General features: G+C 43.7%; 1 pseudogene; it reads left to right on the top strand.

Moving 5' to 3' along the window:
• Positions 1-929: 929 nt before the first annotated feature.
• Positions 930-16,461, top strand: LOC117427065 (uncharacterized; annotated as a pseudogene).
• Positions 16,462-18,452: the final 1,991 nt, after the last annotated feature.

Raw genomic sequence — 18,452 nt, 5'->3', positions numbered from 1 at the left:
GTAAACTGTTCTTGATTGTATTTATTCAGCGCCAAATCCTTTATTTCATATAATGTAATACACCTCTTTTTTCTTTATCAAAGAATTATTGGATTTAGAAAATCCATCCCTAAGCCCTTGTGATAAGGGGGGCGGTCCATACCCAGATAACAATACACATCGTTTCACGCCATTCAGTGGAGTTTAATAGCCAGCGGATTCCTGATGTAATAGTCAGCCGGGCTGTGTAGATGCTATCTAAAGACCTTGTGATTTATAAAGGAAAACCTCTTATCATTTCTGTGTTGGTTCAAATGTTGGTAAAACCATTACAGCGGATTAGTATCAGATAATCTCCTTTGCCTGTGCACTCGACAAAAGCATATTTCAGGTCTTAAGAAATACATCCTTCCTCTATATAAGAAAAGCAAAGAAATATCCTGCTCTTTTTATTTCGTCTCTAAGGCTGCCTTATTGAAAATCAGGGTTTTTTAACCTTCTATACTACTTGAGAAGAGGCAGACAGTGTAGCTTTAAAGTGAGACTTGAAATGCAGTGTAGCAGACTTTTAAAATGGAAATGCAAACCCTCATGACCTGGCTATGATGCATATTTTAGTACCGTATATGTAGTATTAATACTTGCAATACGATTCCTAATTAGATTTATATAAATACACTGCTTACAATTCGTGTATCATGCCTCCGATTTGAGGATTAGTATTCTACATATAATATAGAAACAATAGGCATAATATGCGACTGAGAAAGTTACGTTATTAAAAACAAACAAACAAACAAACAAACAAAACACGCTAACCAAAAAGGAATGTGATACTTCAAGCAACACACATCGCTTTAATTAAACAGCCAAACCGACAGGTGGCGCTGTGCTAATCTCTGTTTAGGTGTTCTCTGTCCACACTGTTTTCTTTCCTTTTCAATAGCAGCGCAAGCAGATTTACAACAACAACGCAGAGCTGAGAGGCTCCACATGTGCGTTTTTAGTTGCTGTCATTGAAATAGCATTGCACTGCACTGTAAAGCAATTTGTACAGAATATATATTTTATTTATCTATTAACGTATTATCTTAACACTGGATACAAAAATGTTACTGAATGCATCGCCAGAGAAGCAAACCCAAGCCTGTATTTTGTTCAAAAATTTAGAAGTGAAAAATGTACATATAGACATCGTTGGCAGAATTATTAAGTTTCTCGAAAAGCTGAACGAGTGTGTAAGGTAAGGGGGATGGGTATCTGTATATTTTCACTATTGAGACAAAAGTAAATTGTTACCTCTCTGTGCATGTAAACAGTTCAGAATCTTAAGGATACTTTGCAAGCAGTAGCGTGGAGACCCCGCACTGTGGTTGACACCTGTCCTTGTTTTCCCTGGATCGTCCCTGTTTTGAGGAAGGTGTCCCGGGAATTCAAAATGCCTTCCCGGGACACTAAATGCCAGAACCATGCATTGAGCACAAGTTAGATAAATCAATATTACTGCAATATACACTCAATATTAATTGATTGTCAATACTATAGTACTTCATGTTCTTACCAAAAAATGACAGTGAATATTGATGACACCTATAGTCACGTCCTGGTCATTTGACAAATTGTAGCTGTATTGCGTTTGACCTATCCTCGCCCCCACGGGTCAGTAAACCCATAACAGCAACACTGAAATGCAGTTAGAAATCCAAGTGACTCCTTTGATTACTGGTTGCCTATGTACACTTTCTCACTTCTGAGACTTCATCATTCTGAATTGAAAATGCTTTACTAGCTGCCCCCCTTGAGCAAATGAACCAGTTTGCAGAGCGAGGAGATGAGAATAATTGGAAGAGTGCTCACTGAGAGCAGTTTCCAGATCTTGTTTATTTTCCGTAGTGGAAACGCATCTGCCTGCTTTCCCTGCAGGAGCTCGGTGAAGCGATGCAGAGAGAGAAGCCTGGACCAGGCGCTGCAGCTGTTGCAGGGCGTTGCTGTGGAGGAGCTGAGTACACTAGAGGACAGTCACATCCTACCTGTGGAGCAGCTTGTTCTTCTACTGCAGCTGGAAACGGTCACAAACTCCACTGCCTTCAAGAAGCTAGAGCAGGTATCTCATTCAGGGGGGCCTACTGGTCCCCACGTTGTTTTTGGGAGCCATTCAAAGGCTGGATTGAGTTCAAAACATTTAAACTTTTTTGAAAGAATGTGTATTTGGACATTCTTGGGCAAGTGGACTAACAAGGGGTTGTGGTTGAAGCCAGTGGTCTTCCAGGTATTGTCAATATAAGTTTGTGCCGTTTTCCACTGTGGTATATAAACCACATCACAAGCCTGTACTTTACCAGAATGTCCAGTCTAATTAAAGTAGAAAGCAGTTCATGAGAAAACATTGCAAGTGATACATCTTTCACAGCAGCTTTTGTAAGAGAAATACCTTCTTTTCTACTGGGAATCAGTTATCTAATACATTATTTGTTGCTTTAATCGTGGTAGGGTTGATGGACAACTCTGGTCAGCTCTAATACATTGAGGAGAGCTCAGTGGGATCTGGAAACAGTGAAAGTGTGGATTTTTCTTTGACAGATTACATTGAAGATAGCGGAGGTGAATAAGCCTCTTGTGAAAACAGAGATAGAGACGTGCATGAGCAATATTGTCAGCACCAAGCAGGTAAGCCTTCAGATTACATTTCTAAATATCTTTTTCAGGAAGTGTTCCTGTTTTGCTTGTTTTAATGTTTTTTTTTAAATCGATTCTAGACAATAAGAAGTGTAAACATACATTGTTTATCAGATTCCTTTTTTCCTTTTTTTTTAATTTGATTTTTTTTAGATTTTATCAGTAAAGGATCTCCAGACAGGTTGGTGCTAAATCTATTTATTTTTTTTCTTCTGTAGTGTAGTTTAGATTGGTTAAATAAACAGACCCTTCAGAGTTGGTGTTGTTTTCGGCAGTGTGCGTGTTTCTGGAAGAGAGCTGTATTGGTCGTGAAGTCTGGAGGGGGGATCTTCCCTTGTTGTTGTGTAAGTTAGCTGATACATTTCCATGGGTATTGGAACAGGAGGCCTCTAGGAACGGAGAATGGGGCTACCTGGCTGTTAAGGTAATTACTTTTTATATTACGAGATTACGGTGAAAATACCTGATAACCAGTAAAGCTGAACTACAAGATGCATTTAATTAGCAGTTACTATAGTGAGTAGTTAGTGTGCATGACCTCACACGGAAATGCATTTAGTAAGTTAGAAACCTAAACACTAATCTACGTTAAGACCTGCATATATTACCCTTAAAGGAACCTGCATGTATTTTGCCATACGGGACCTACAATATATGCATTGCTTGCTAATGAGCTCGTCTCCTTCTCCTGTCTCCCCCCAGATCTGCCTGCAGGTGTTTCAGCTCCTGCCTGGAGAGGTGGCTCCCCTGGTCTGGGCAGAGAACTCCAACAATGAGGCTGTGCAGAGCATTCTCACTTACCTGCTGCAGATCATTCGAGGGAAGGTACCTGGATAGCTTGTCAATTAATTAATTTATGTTTGACTTCCTGTCTGTGATGAACAAAACTAAACTAAAACGTACCTTGCTGCTTACTCCGTGATTTAAAGAGAGAGAGGGTCTCCTGGGTGAATAATACATAAATGAAACTGTTAAGTGTTTGTTTTCAGACGTCAAACAGAGACACCAGGCTCCTGGCTGGCACTGCAGTAGCAATGCAAATTAACACAGCTTCTAAAACCCAGGATGGAGCAGAGGCAGCAGTCAGCCTATTGCAGCTCACAAACAGGTGAGGATGACTTGTCATGTGCACTGTATAATGTGAAAGATACAGAGTACCTGGGTAGCACAATCTATTGTAGCGTGAAGTCCTCATGCCTTATTTTGCAATTGCAACCGTGTTAGATGACGATGCTCACCCCATATAGAGAACAACTAGTGCCAAAATGCTCATGGTTGTTCAAAGAAATACTGCAGGGATCATCAGAATCTGTATGCACTTTGATTTTAATTTAGCATTTTAAATTGTGAGTGTAACATTGAATGACTTGAGTAAGTATATGTATGCTCGGTACAGTCACCAGATCTATCTTTAAATTAATTATATCCCAGTCAGAAATGTACAATGAAAACTAAATTAGCTGAGAATGTATTTTTGCTTTTGCCTCTGAGTATGAGGGTTTTGTTTTAGAAGATACATTAAAAATCAGCTAGATTGAAAAGCGATTAGAAACCTGTGTGTGGTCTGTTCCTGACTCAGAGCAGCTGGAGTTCTGCCTGGGCAGTTTGAGGGTGACCGTGTCCGCTGCGGTGCAGGACGGTGTGGACAGGCTGGCTGTGACGAGAGCACTGCTCACCTGCGGCAGGAAGGACATCCTAGTGCACGAGCTGGCATCGAATGGGGTATGAAACCTCTACATTGCCTCTCTGCACCTTTCAAGTGTACAATCAGTGAAGTGTGGATTCAAGGAGCTGTACCAATGTTATTGGTTGCTGTTGTTTAATTGAGCCATTTTCCATGCAGACTTGCCTGCTGTCTTGTTCCCAGCCGTGTCTTGCTTGTGTGAGGAGAATCTGGACTGCCATTACTACACCTTCCAAGGTAATGAACTGCTGTGGAGAGTAAGGTTGAGTTTAGCAGTGTACTAGGCTGTGGGAGCTGGCTTTCTGGTGTGTTTACCCCAAAATATCATGCAGTAGACCTACACTTGAGAGAGATAGATATATACTCTACTGTACTCCGAGGTCTACAAGACAATGATACAGTGGCAGTGGCAGGAGCTGTGCGCTGAGGCAGGCAACATCCTTTTGGAGACAGAGCTGGCACAGCAGTGGGCACGGCACTGGCTGTACACCCTGTCCGAGGCCTTGACCTCCGAGGTAACCCTCCTGCAGAACAACACCTCCAGCTACCTCCTGCCCTGGACGCTGTGCACGTTCCCGGCTGCCTTCGAGGTCCTGACTGCCAGCTTCAACCTCTCGAGCCCCGGGCACCTCCGTGCATGGGTGACCCTGCTAAGCGCTCGGAGGATGGTGACCGCAGGCCCCCTGCCCCAGAGGGCGCAGTGCTGGAGACACTGCGTCTCGGGCTGCACTCCCTGGACGATGCCGTGCGTCTGGGTGCCCTGGGCTTCCTCTGCTGCAGCCCCAAGACCAACCAGGCTCTGACGCAGCTGGAGCTGATCCTGCTGAAGGAGTTCCTCCCCTTGAACCTGACCTGCGACTCGTCCCCCTTCCGGCAGCTACTCCAGGCCGCGGTGAAGAAGGCCCTCGTTCGAATCCGGGAGAGCTGCCTTGCCTGCCTCAGGAAGGGAAAAGCCAACAGCAAGAAAGGGGAGCGCGCAACAGAAACCATGGAGCCAGTCAGTGTGCTGTCTCAGGGAGTAGGTGAGCCCTGGGGGAGGGGGGCTGCTCCTTATTGCTGTGACAGCTTGTTAAAGTGACAGCTTCAATCGAACCCTCTAAGCTGGACTGGCGCTACACACATAGAGAGATACAGGCTTTGTTAATGTGTTATAGTCGTCTGCAGTGCAAGATGATGGGACTGTCCATCTGGTTTTTAATTAGATGTCGGACTGCGCAGAGAATAATAAACTAAACAGAGGTAGGGTTATTGAAAATAAAGGACTTGCAACCGTGGCCCTGTTACTCAATCCAGAAGATTAGGATTTGGTACCTTCACGACAGATTGCATTTCAATTTACCAAGAGGACAAAATCAACTCGAGTAAGCTCCTGTTAGCCATATGCAGTCTCTCGCTCTCTCTCTCTCTCTCTCTCTCTTGAGCTGCTAAATGTAGAAATGCATTATGTTCAATTAAGAGAAAACAATGATCTGTTGAGATTGTTAAGCACAGGCTAATCATTTGAGACACTGCAGAAGTTCTGGTGTAATAAGTGCTTGTTGGAACGTTTATGGAGTCCTCAAGCCAATGAATCCTTCTGCCACAGAGATATTAAATACAAGACGAATCCCTGAATCACAGTCCTGGTTGCTGTGTTAGTAAAACCTGCTGTTGCCGTTGTTGTTTTGACCTCAGATCCGAGAGCTGACCGCGGAGCTGCTTGGGAAGTTTTTCCCTTCTTGCTTTCCTGAAACCCTGACAGCCGCCCTGCTAGAGCATGCTGGGAAGGCCATGTGCAGCCCCCGAGTGCAAGAAGCCCAGGCCGGAGCTATCATGATGATCGTTTATCAGAAGTAAGATGTACAGAAACATATAGGCAATGCAAACAAGATGTGACAACCACAGCATGACAACCATGTGCATACAAGGAGCAACTCCTGCAGGCTGGGCGTGCTTGGAGTCTACAAGATGTGGGAAGGTCTCCTGGGGTGTTACCTACCACCTATTTTCTAAAGATGACATGGATCCCTGAGATATTGCTCAGTCCCCTATTACTGAGCCTGCATTTTTAATATTGAGGTATTATGGAGATCTGCATGCAGTGGCTCTTTATTACATGTTTTTTTTTATTTTCAGGTCGGAAACTCTTTCTTCACTTGTGAAGAACAATTGTAAAGAGAGGAATGATTCAGCACAAGATGTGAAATCAGTTTCGTTCCTGCTGAACCTGCTGTGTGAGTTAGATGACCATTACATCACAGCAACAAGGGATATGCTGCAGGCTGCTCGGACCAAACCAATTCACGGTGAGAGCTGCTGTGTGTCTGCGTTTGTGTTCCAGGCAAATTAACTACTTAAAACGAAGGGCATCCTAATTGGTAATGATGACCTATTAGCATAAGCATCAGTGCTTATCCTCTTATGTGCATTGCCTCGGGTCAATAGATTTTAGATCTGCATTTGTAACATTGTGTTGTATATCTGTACCCCAAAATAAAACAGAATAAAACATATTGTTAGTTTTATATAGATCAACAGATCAGCATTTTATTATTTAATCCATATCTTTTTTTTTTTTTTTTGCAATATATCTTCTTATCAAGGGGTTATCACTACTCTACAGAGATATTTAGTGGAAGTCCCAGATGCTCTTATTTCAATCCAAAAAGCAACAACAAACGGGCAAGATATACTCTCCAGATTAGTGGAGACAGTCCGGAAGATCAGCATGTTCCTTTTGGGGGTGCTGTATGGAAACCAGAGCAGTTCCTCTGAAGAACAAGGTAATGGAATAGAGGGTTGACGGTTCTATTGAACCATTTTGAAACTTCTGAGGTGGAGTGAATGTTCTGATTTTGGTGGTTGTGTCAAAGGTTCTTTTTTTTGGTGTTGTAGAAGCGCCCCCTTCCTTCGCTGACATGGGAAACGCCATCCAGTCTCTGATCACTCAAGGGAGGGGGCTGGAGCAGCAGGATGGGGGCGACGCTGTGCTGCTGTCGGAGGAGCACAGCCTGATTCTCACCTGCTGCTGGGTCTCTCTGAAGGTAAAGGACTGTTCCATTAAAACAGGGAGGGGGGATTGAAGTTCCTCATCATGGATTCTGCAAGATCGTTAATGATTGTTCACGGAAACACACACCCTTATAAAAAGTTGCTTGATCTGCAAAGTCCATTTAGTCTGTACAGTGCTTTGGTGATCCCGATTTACCCAAGAAAGCCAATTTGTAGATCGTAACTTGCAGAGCAAAATGCACCAAATGACTTGGAAACAATTGAACTGAAACGTCTGTGTGTATCATGTTCTTTCTTTTTTTTTTATAAAGGAAATTGGAATTTTGCTGGGCTCACTTGTGGAGAAAGCACTGGCGCCCCCTACTGCAACCACAGGGTCACTGCTCTCAATAGAGGATCTGAAGACAATAGCAAAAGTGTTTCAGGAGATCCTTCTGAAGTGTCGACACTGGGCAAAACAATACCTCCCAGTGCAAAGCATTGTAGCAAAACGTCAGCCTGGTTCTGTAGTGAGTTCATAGGGACGTGTGTTCAGTCTTCACCGCTACGTGCAAATCCTTCTTTTCAGGGAGCTGTGGAAGGATGCTGTGTTGGATTCACAAAGTTTTGCTCTGTCCTTCTGAATCATCATAACCCAGACATGAAGGCCATCCCCAGACGCATGCTGGAGCAGGTATTCTGTGTTCCAAAGATTATATAGATTTCTGATCAATCCTCTTTGTACTATTACCTAGACAGATGACTGGCCAGGTTCACAAGTAGAAAGTAGATTGGAGTAGAAATATTATTATTATTATTATTATTATTATTATTATTATTGCTATTGCAGATTTGATGAGCTAACACTGCATCAGAATAGCAAGCTCATGAGTTAAAGCATTGTCCATAGCAGACTGTATTAAAGGTTGTCTTATCTCCCCAGGGCCTGTCGGTATTGAGCACTCCCTGGAGCTCCTCGGTCACACGGCGGGCCGCTGGTTTGCCGATGCTGATCCTGTGCATCGTAGTGGGAGAAGACGCCAGCAAGTCCCGTCCACTGCTGGCTCACAGCATGAGTGTGGTTCTGGAGATCGCAGGTACCCCTCTCCCTGACGACTGGGATCAGACCCTAGACCTGCAACAGGTACAGATGCACAGACAATCTTCTTTATGCCTCATGCGTCTTCCCTTCATAGTACGGTACATCTACTATGTCTTATAAGCTGAGAGTTTTTACCATGTGTGTTCAGCTGCTTTAAAAAAATAAAATCCTCCACTTTCATGAATTTCACAGGTGTGTCAGAATTGCTGTACGATACCCTGTGTGTTACAGTTCAGATCCCAATACAAGGAGCATCCAGGTGCAATGGTCAGAATCATTGCTCAAGTGCTACAGCTGGGTCATATTAGTGTTCATGTCACTGTAACACAACAAACAGAGAGGATACAAGTACACCAGCAGCAGCAGCAGCAACGGGAATCATTCTGCAAACAGTGACTCCAGTTCTGACGAGCTCTTTCTTTTCATTCTCCTGACCTTCCTCCTGCAGGTTTGTGCCGTGCATATTCTGCAGACTCTGGTGCGTGGCTCAGGACTAGGAGTAGCCATGTTACAGTTTGCTACTGCAATGACAATCCTGTCTTTGAAAGCGTTGAGCTCCCCCTGCTGGGCAATGAGGAATGCAGCGATCCAGCTCTTCAGTAAGTGCCTTTATTTAAAGGGGCAATAACCAAACCTTTTAAAAAAAGCCTCTTATGGTTTTGCTTTAGATCATTGTTTCCAGAATACATTTTTGTTTTGATTCTGGTGAATCTCATTTATCCTGCCACCACCCTTTAGACTCACTTCCTGTGCACCAGATGCATTAAGACCCACTCGCTTTGCTGCACATATGAAAAAAAAAAAAAAACTGTAACGATAGAAATTGAAACAGTGTAGCTGCAGAAAGGAGCATTTCTGTGATTGTTCTGAGTGGTTGCCTGGGCGTGGTACTCTGTCGTATTGTTTTATTTCTCTCTTAAAAGAATCCCGAGAGCTTGCTTTAAGGCCCTTGGCATCAGCAGTATTTTACTTTCCACCGGGTAATTAATAGCTAAAGAACTCCCTTCAGTTGACTGTTCTCTGCAGGAACTGTAGGTGGTGCTGTTGGCATGATTACACTTTTTGTTTATTATGCTTTATAAATCCTTAAGTCTGTTACCTGTAGAGTTACTTTGCTGTTACAGTTAAATAAAATAATCCTCAACAACCAGCACTTGTTTAACCAAGATATGACCCTATGTACCTTTTAAACCTTTGATAAACTAATTGTACAGTAAAAAATGTAATGCATTTTTTTGGACAAGGCATTGTTTCATCATTAGATTCCAGCTTATGATAGCAGGACTAATATTGATAGGTCATGCGCCCTGTAGATTATTTCTGATAACGCCCTGCTGCTTGGGTTTGTTGTGCTCCTGGGTGTATTATTTTTGATAGCACCCTGCTCCCTGCTCCATTCCCAGGTGCTCTGTGTGCTCGAATGCTGGGGCAGAGACGTAGCCGGGATGACAGTTGTGCTCAGAACGGGATGTCTCCCCCGGCATTCTTCACCCACTACCCCGAGCTGAAGGGCTTCCTCCTGCAGGAGCTGCAGCGCGCCGGAGATCCTGGGCAGGGGTCTGGGGAGGGCAGGCTGCGTCTCATCCCCTCTCTGCACTCCGTGCTCACTCTGCTGGCCAGGCTGCAGCCTGGAGTTGAAGACGAAGCAAGGTAGAGTCCTTACAATCCTTCATGCAGGCCCTGGTGTTATCCTGGTGAAACTGGGTGATTTTGTTTAATGTCTGTATTAATACTAGAAGGATAACTTGGAGTGTATGAAACCGAGGCTTTAAAAACCCATGCAGTGTCCCTTATGATTATTCTGTAGAAAGTTTTTTATCTTTCCATACTTTGTAGTTTTCTCTACTATCTGACTTTAGTGAAGCTGATTCACTCCTTGTGCAGCAGTTCTCTACCTTTTAGAGAGAGTGAATTGCACCGCGTTACTGGGATGATAAATTTGACTCTAGGGTTTAAGAGCTCTGCTCATACACGTCTGATTGGGATTTAAACATTTTGTTGCTTTAGTATGGAGTTGCATCACCATTGTTACAATGAACCGGTATTGTGTAACACTTTCATGACTTGATTTTAGGATCACTCTCGTAATCCTGTTTGTTTTTGTAAGTGTGTTACTGTCATATAAAAGGCAACACTGTGGTTTCTGGATTGCTGTTATTTTCAGTTTTGTTTTTTCAGATCGCTTTCGGTTTTTCTTGATCCCCTGCTCTGGCTGGCAGGCAGTCCTATCTACGCAGTGCGAGTCATGGCAGCCAAAGCTTTGGTCGCCATGGTGTCCCCATCCGAGCACAAGACTGTCCTGCTCCGATTGGTTGGCGAGTTACCGGGCAGGAAGACCCCCTGCTCTCACAATCACCTGCATGGGCAGCTTCTCCAGATTGAGGCCTTGCTAGCCAGGGCCTTGGACACGAATGAGTAAGAGGGATTAAGATCATATTTCATAAATGCAAATGACAAGGATTACATGGTTCCCCCCCTCCGCCCCCCCCATCTACTAAATACAGATTCCTCGCTCTTCTCCTCTCACTAGTCTTTCCCAGTGTATTTGGGTTCGTACATCAGTTTTTCAAGCAGCCATTGTCACCATGGGTTTAGAGCCTGAAAACGTTTCCCTGTGTTCTGTGGCTCCTAGTGTTGCAGATTGCAGCCGGATGCCATGCAGTCCCTGGTGCTGCAGTTTGAATCCAGGGCATGGCTGGTGATGTCTTCCCAGCAGTGCCCTCTGATCCGCTCTGCCTATCTCCGTGTGGCTACGATGCTGATTCGAAAGTGCAGCGAGAGTTTCCTGGAGCATCTTCAAGAGGCGTTAACAAAAGAGCTCCACACTCCCACATGCAGGTTACAGGTACAGCACAGCAGTACCCTCTTCAGTGATTTAGTGCTCTACAGAACTAGAGAGCGTTCTTTTCTATGAACCTTTTCTATGATAGTGTTCTCATAGAAAACTCAGAATCTTGTTAACACTGCAGAGTGGTTCCCTGCGACTCTAATTCTGCTCTCAGTTCCATCTTGGAGGTGGAGATTGGGTGTGATGAGGTGGCTGTGCATCAATGTTCTGTGTCTCTTCCTGCTCCACACAGCTTGGATCGGCTGTGTTTCGTCAGACTGCTGCTCGCTTTCTTTGTGACGAAGCTGTCAGAACAGGATCTGCAGAGAAGGCAGACCAGGCTAGCCAGCTTCTGATGATGGAAGACCCTGACATTCGATTAGCGGTTGTCACCTGGATCGCTGAGGGACAGAGGTGGAAATGCACACCGATGTGGAACGTGCTGAAGAAAGCCTTAAAGGTGGGACTGTTATTACAGCATTTCATCTTTAAGAAGGTGTACTTTGTAATGCATACGGCTGGTTTGACAGACCCTGATTAGCACTAATCTTAGACTACCTAATGTTACCTTATTTAAGGTAGAGCAAGACTAGTGCTAATCGGGAGTCTGTGAAAACAAAGGTAAAAGAAATGAAGTTCATCTCTGGGGCACAAAAGACATTTACAAAGACTTCTTGATGAACCATTTGTCTAAAACTTTTCTTTTTCTTATGTTTCTGGAAACCTTTGATCGGCTTGTTTCTGTGTGTTCAGGACAACCTGCAGACTGTGCTGGAGGAGAGGAGTGGGGAGCATCTGAAGGTCTACCTGGAGGCCTTTGTGGCGGTGACTGGAGTGACTGATCGGGAGGGGCAGATTAGAGGCTGTCCTGTGCCTCCGTCAGAGCCAGACACGGGGGAGTGTGTGGAGGCATTGCTGTCAATGCTGGAGCGCGCTCAGAGCAGCCCTGATCTTCTCTCTCATGCTCTCTGTGCCGCCAGCCTGCTGCTTGCGGACAGGTGAGTAGCATTCGGAAATCTGAACGGCTTCCGAAATATATACCTTATATCCTCGAATGAACGGCACCCTGGAACAAGCGGCGCAGTCCATAAGAAACAAATGAACAGGAAACAGAATGAGCATATAAGAAGGTCGCCTCCCTCAAACCGTACTGCTTCCAATAAACGCTGTCCTCAATAAGCGCCACCTTTAAATAAATGCTGCAGTTTGAAGATAGACGGTATATCCTTAAATCTGTCAGCCCCGAAAAACTCAAGCTGCTTTACAAAGCACACATCCAGAGCGCTGCAGAGAAGGATTCTCTCACACTGTTTCAGAAGAGCAGCGGGTTATCAAAGATTGACACTGTTTAATTATTCAGGCTGATGAAAGCCACACTGATTCGCTTTGGGTTCTCTTGTTTGTTTTGTGTTCTTTCCCAGCACGGACACTCCTCTGCTGGAGCGCTGGTGTGAGGTGTTGGAGAGGCACAGTGATCCCGATTCCACAGAGACCCTGAGACTGGCAGCAGCCAGGTCACTGCAGCTCGTCGGAGTCGCCCTGGTACACAAGGCGCTGAACACACCTGCGCCACACCCCGCCATGGCTCGGAGGTGCTGAATGACTCATTATTTGCTTAGCTGGAAATAGCACCGTGCGCCGTGTGCTTTTGCTATTGCTGCTCAGAGTCAATGTTATTGTTCTTGCAGATTACTTTCTTAACAAACCTGATTTACTTTAGATAATTGTACACAGTGCAAGCTATGTTGTGGACACAGCAGGGTTAACATGTGCTATTGTGATTGCTGAGGATGTAACACATGTGTAAAATAAAAACAGGAATACTTAAGTCCCTAATTATCAAAACTGTCATCTCCTAGGCTCCCTGCTGTTAAGTGACAAAAGCAGTGACAGACATGCATTAATATTCCAACAAGTACAGTAACATTCCACAAAAATAGTGCCAATTGCAAGCAGGTTTGTTTTGTGATCCAAGTTTATGCTTATACCAACACTGCAAAATAAAGCAACAGCATATAAACAGGGGGAGTGCACATCCCTGGAGATAGATGTGGTCATCCTCTTAATCACCCTTTCCGTCTCCCTCTCCTCAGGCTCGTGAACACTGGAGTTTACCTGTTACAAGATGAAGATCCGCGAGTGAGGGGAGAAGCTGCTAAGTTTGCCTCCCTGGTGAACTCTGGTGAATCACCTGACTGGTTTCGTTGTGCTTTCATCAGTGTGTTTCATGCGTGCAGTTTTCAAATACTTTTGAGCAACAACGTTGAAGTGTGTTTGAACCCCTTGTTTAGGTCTGTGAGCCTGTATGAACAGGACGAAGCCAACGTGTTTGCAGAGCCTGCTGTGATTTCACAGCTCCTGCTGCCGTACCTCCTACAGCTCAAAGAGAAGCTGGCTTTCTCCTCAGACCATAGAGAACGTGTGGCACACTGGGTAACAACAAACACGGCAGGGATCTTGCAGAACATGGGCTGCTGCAAGCTGTGGTGCAGCCGAGGTAAACAGGAACCTTTGGCTTTTTGATTGTGGTTTCTTAAGTTTCCTATTGCTGTCAATGGTCAACAACTTGCAACTGTATAATTACAATCCCTAAACTAAAGTTGAGGTTCTTTTTTACTGTGAGGCTGACTACTTGTGATTCTGCTGATCCAACACCCCTTCAATCTACTAGTTGCAGCCTTTGTTTCCTTCAACAGACACCTCCTCTGCAGTACCTTGCTATATTATACAATATAAAAATGAATTTAGATCAGGTTATTTCACAGCTGTCACATACACAGGTGCTAGGTGGAAGTAACCACTTGCACAGCAGCTCCTTTGCTCACACTGATCGACAGCCTCTTTTGTTTCCAAAGGTGCTGCCGCTGCTCCCGGTCCTCTGACCGCGCTGGGCTGCCCCCGGCTCCACTCTGCAGTGACCGCACTGTTTGTGAGAGCCACAGTCCTGCTTCACGCCATGGAGATCCTGGGAGAGGAGCAGGCAGCAAAGACAGGGAAAGGGAAAGGGACAGGCTGCACACCCCAGAGACTGAGATCAGAGCTGGAGGAAACACACAGGCTGCTCACTCAACACGGGATCTTCGTACCACTGCTACATCTATAGTGGGATCTCCATTTAAAAAACCTGTTCTGTGTTGTTCAGAAGGGGGTTTGGTGGATAATGAACCAAGTCCCAGTGTGATTGTGAACCACAAGGTTTTTAAGTGGTGGAATTCGGTTCTGTAGGTTTATCATGGATATACTATACTCCTCTGGACAGTGGGATTCATGATTTATTATCAAGAGCATAGACTGAAGAATAGAAAAACAGCAGATGCCAATAGGCCAGCATCTCTCCAACCCCAGTGTCAATACCAACCTAATCCAGCAGAGGGGGCACCTATTATAACTGGAACGATTTGATTCTGAGGCAGCCCTGCCATGCTGCTACCTAGTGTGCGCAGTAACACATTTTAATATTGTATTTATTTAAATAAATATATTCAAGTCATATCGCTAAACATTTCATTTTTTAATAAAACAGCTCACGACATGAAAATAATTAAATGTAAAAAAGTAGAAATGTTGTTTTTTTTTATATTGTCGAAGTGTGCACTTTAAAATGTATTCCAGTGTACATAATAAAGTGTTTTTTTTTAAGTTGTTTTCTGGAATGCATAAGCCTACTTTGGTATACCGTTGCACATATAATGCAAACACAGTTACTAATTAAACTAGGATGAAGCAAATGTAACTTTTAAAATAACTAAACTTGTACGAAGCCCTATTAAAACATGCCAAACTCAGAATAGACAGCATGACATTTTTTCTCTTGAAACTGACTCGCTTTTCCAAGGAAAAGTAAGAGTTCAATTTCAAATAATACGTTCTTCAGAGCAGTGGTTTGCACAGCAGTTTGTTATTAACAACGCTCTTTGGCTGAAAGTGCTTGATAGTGGGTCAGCAAAGTACACTTAATGATTAGTGGGAAAGAGCTGGCTGTGCCACAAAAGCATTTTTATGTTATTTATTCATTTTGACTGTAATAAAAGTAAAATTGGGAACTACAAAGTCGGAGATGAAACCTCTAGCCCTGTGTCATATTGGAAGCACAAAATAGCCATTTAGAAGCTATTTAGAAGTGAACTCATGTCCGCTCGGTTTTTAGGGAGAGCTCTGGTTTCATCCTTCCCAAGAAAAAAGAAAATGCATCAGCCTTTTTAAATACACCCAGGAAAGGAAGAAACCTGTAATACACACCAGGCCCACAAGAGGGAGCCTGATGTCGTTACACCCGAGATCAATTACAAGCTGTGCTGAATAATTTAGTGCATTCGTATTGGTTCATGCTGTTATTAGTGTGTGAGTGAACAATATCTTAATAGGGTTGGTATGGACCCGCAGGACTAAGATCATGATGTAATGCCGTTAGTACAGGAAAGTGCACTCCTGCCCAGTTTCATGCAAAATAGCTCCTGAACGGAACAAAGCGCACTTGTGTTCCATTAGAATCTAATTGTAGCACATCCATTTGTCCAGATTATCCAGACACATAAATAGAAGCTAACAGCCTAAACCAAATACAGATTGCACAGCAGAAAGCCTTTATAGTTTCTTGTGATCTGCAGCCAGCAATTTATGAGGTGTTTAACATTCCTACGTCTGTCTTTTAGCCAAACAGTATGTCTTTCTGGAATTAATGTAGAGCTATTTGAAAAGCATTCTAGTTTACACGGGCCAGTCTTTCTGGTTAAGAACAGCCAGCACACCAAACAGGTCAGACCTAGAATGAAAGACTGTAGCCTGAAGTATAATCACAACCTAAATGGCTTATTACTTATCCTACAATAGCTGCACCCTCAATTGCGTTACAGTATATATTGTGTAGGAGAATATTACCATAGAATTGCTGCCGGAAAATGAACTTATTTCTAGACTTAACCACTGTACACATACTGTAGATAATATGTATGGCCCCCCCAACAGCCAGCCTGCCCCCCCAGACACACACGTGTATAAATGTAACAGTCTGACCCTTTCTTCGTGATTTTTGCTTGTAGTGGTGAGTTGTTGGTTGTAGGTGGTTTAGTTTGAGTGTGAAATGCAAAGCACAGAGGGAGAGATTGGGCGTTGATGTGTTTTCTATTGATGTGATGCCAGAGGCAATGCCATTAACGTTGTTTGTGAGAACGAGAGCAATAAGGAATGTGTTTTTCTCCTAATAAAGAACAAGTCCTAACTCCTGCTCTTTTTCTCACGCATAGTGAAATTGTGTTGGCTGTTCAGTTTCCCATACTCTGTAATCTATTATTTGATGATGTCTGAAATGTAATAACAGTGTATTTAGGGGGTTGATTAGGAGTGACTGTGTTTAAACTGCACTGTAGGTTTTATTTTCAACAGAGTTTAGGATCTCTCGAACAACAGTGTACTGGATAACCACGTGAAGCCACAGATCTGCCGTCAGATCTAATGTCTCTTCCTGTTACAGGGGAACAGCATGTACCCATGTGGTTAGTCAGGTGTAAATAGCAATAGAAGAAAGCAGCAATCATACAGTCTACATTGTACAATCATACATTACTTTATACATTGATTCAGTCAATCAAAGTAAGAAATAATAAAGAATGCTCTGAGTTCTATCTAATAATACACACAGATGGGATATAAAATACCTTTTTTTTTAGTTGTTAGTAGTTTTTTTAATCTAAAAAAACAATTGTATTTGACTTATTTCCTCAATCTTTTTAACCCCCAGCCTTCCCCTTTTTTAGCAGCAGTTGTCTGTTCTAGTCTGAAGCAAACAACAATACAATTGCATCAATCTGCAAACCTGCCTAGCACTGTGTGCACTGGAGCAGGCTTTGAAAAGGGCCAGTGTGCATTGACTTTGATTGGCAGCATGGCTCTCTCTCTCTCTTTGTTTTGGAGGATGGAGGCGGGTGCGTCCGCACATTAAGCCATCACTAATCCTTAAGCTAACTCCAGCATCGCTTTGCTTAACTAGCTTCTGAGCAGAAATAAACAGCCCTTCCCTCGGTCGGGGATCAGTCCAGTGCATTTGCTGATGTCGGATCAGATTACAGTTGAACAGAACTAATAGCAAGGCACATATTGGTGCAAACTAGAGCTGTCTTTATAACAGGGACAATTTGAAAAATTCCTATTGCTTTAGGCCATTGATATTGGAAACAAATGTATTTATTTCAGTATCTGTTTGTATTATTTTGCAGGAAGACTCCAGTCTGCCAGCATATCTTTGTCAGCTGTTTCATAGACTGGGTTTTGAATTAACTACAGTCAGGATAACGAAGCTGTTTTCTTCAGTGAAAAGCTTTGTCTTCAGTGCAGAAAAACACAGACCTTCATAAACTCCCACGTGTCAAGCTGTACTGCGTTAGTGTGTGCAATACCAACCCTGCCAAGGGCCTGCATTCACACAGACCTGCCTGCACATTCTGGTATTATCTGTTTTATCATTTTTGTCGTGGGATTGCTTACATAAGTAACAAGAAAGCGCAAATTGTGCCTGAGCCCAACATTCGCTAATCTATGAGTACAAGTAAGCTTGAAGGATTGAAACTTCAGTATCCCCCAATCCTGTTCAATTTTACACTTCTACTTCAACTGCAGCAGTATAGGCTCGGAAGCCCAAAAGCTCAATAGAAATAAAAGTGGCTTCAACCTCTTGAGTTGATCGGCTTTTTTTCCCCAATTATATTTTTTCTTACATGGATCTTTACAGAAAACACCTCCAGAGTTAATATTATATTGCCTTATTTTAACAATACAGACAGATAAGTAATCTAAGTAGTAACTTTAAGACGACAAATTCAGAGACACTGACGAGTTTTCCAGCAGAGGTTCCTTCCGAAGGTTTCTTTTCATTCCAGCTCATTAGGCTTTCAGCCAGTGAAAGCATGACGCATCGCCCGGGATGAGAATGAAAGGGGGGCGCTGACAGCTGTTGCAACGAGGCTCAGTCCTCCCCTGAATGGGGGACGCGTGTGGAGATGACGCGGCAGACAGACACATTCAATAACACCGGCCTGTCATCCTTTCTTCTTTAGAAAGTGACACAACAAAAAGAAGCTGTCCTTCGAACCCCCCTCCCCCCAGCTGTTAACAGTCACAGGACCGCAAACAGTTATCATCAGGGCTCCTCTGGGCTTATTGTAGAGAGGTGAAAACCCTGCACTGTGGGGCCTATCAGCAGGCTGTCAGAGATTTCCTTC

This window comes from Acipenser ruthenus, chromosome 11, assembly GCF_902713425.1.
Source record: "Acipenser ruthenus chromosome 11, fAciRut3.2 maternal haplotype, whole genome shotgun sequence".
In the NCBI taxonomy this organism is placed as follows: Eukaryota; Metazoa; Chordata; class Actinopteri; order Acipenseriformes; family Acipenseridae; genus Acipenser; species Acipenser ruthenus.
This window is presented reverse-complemented; position numbering and strand designations above follow the sequence as displayed.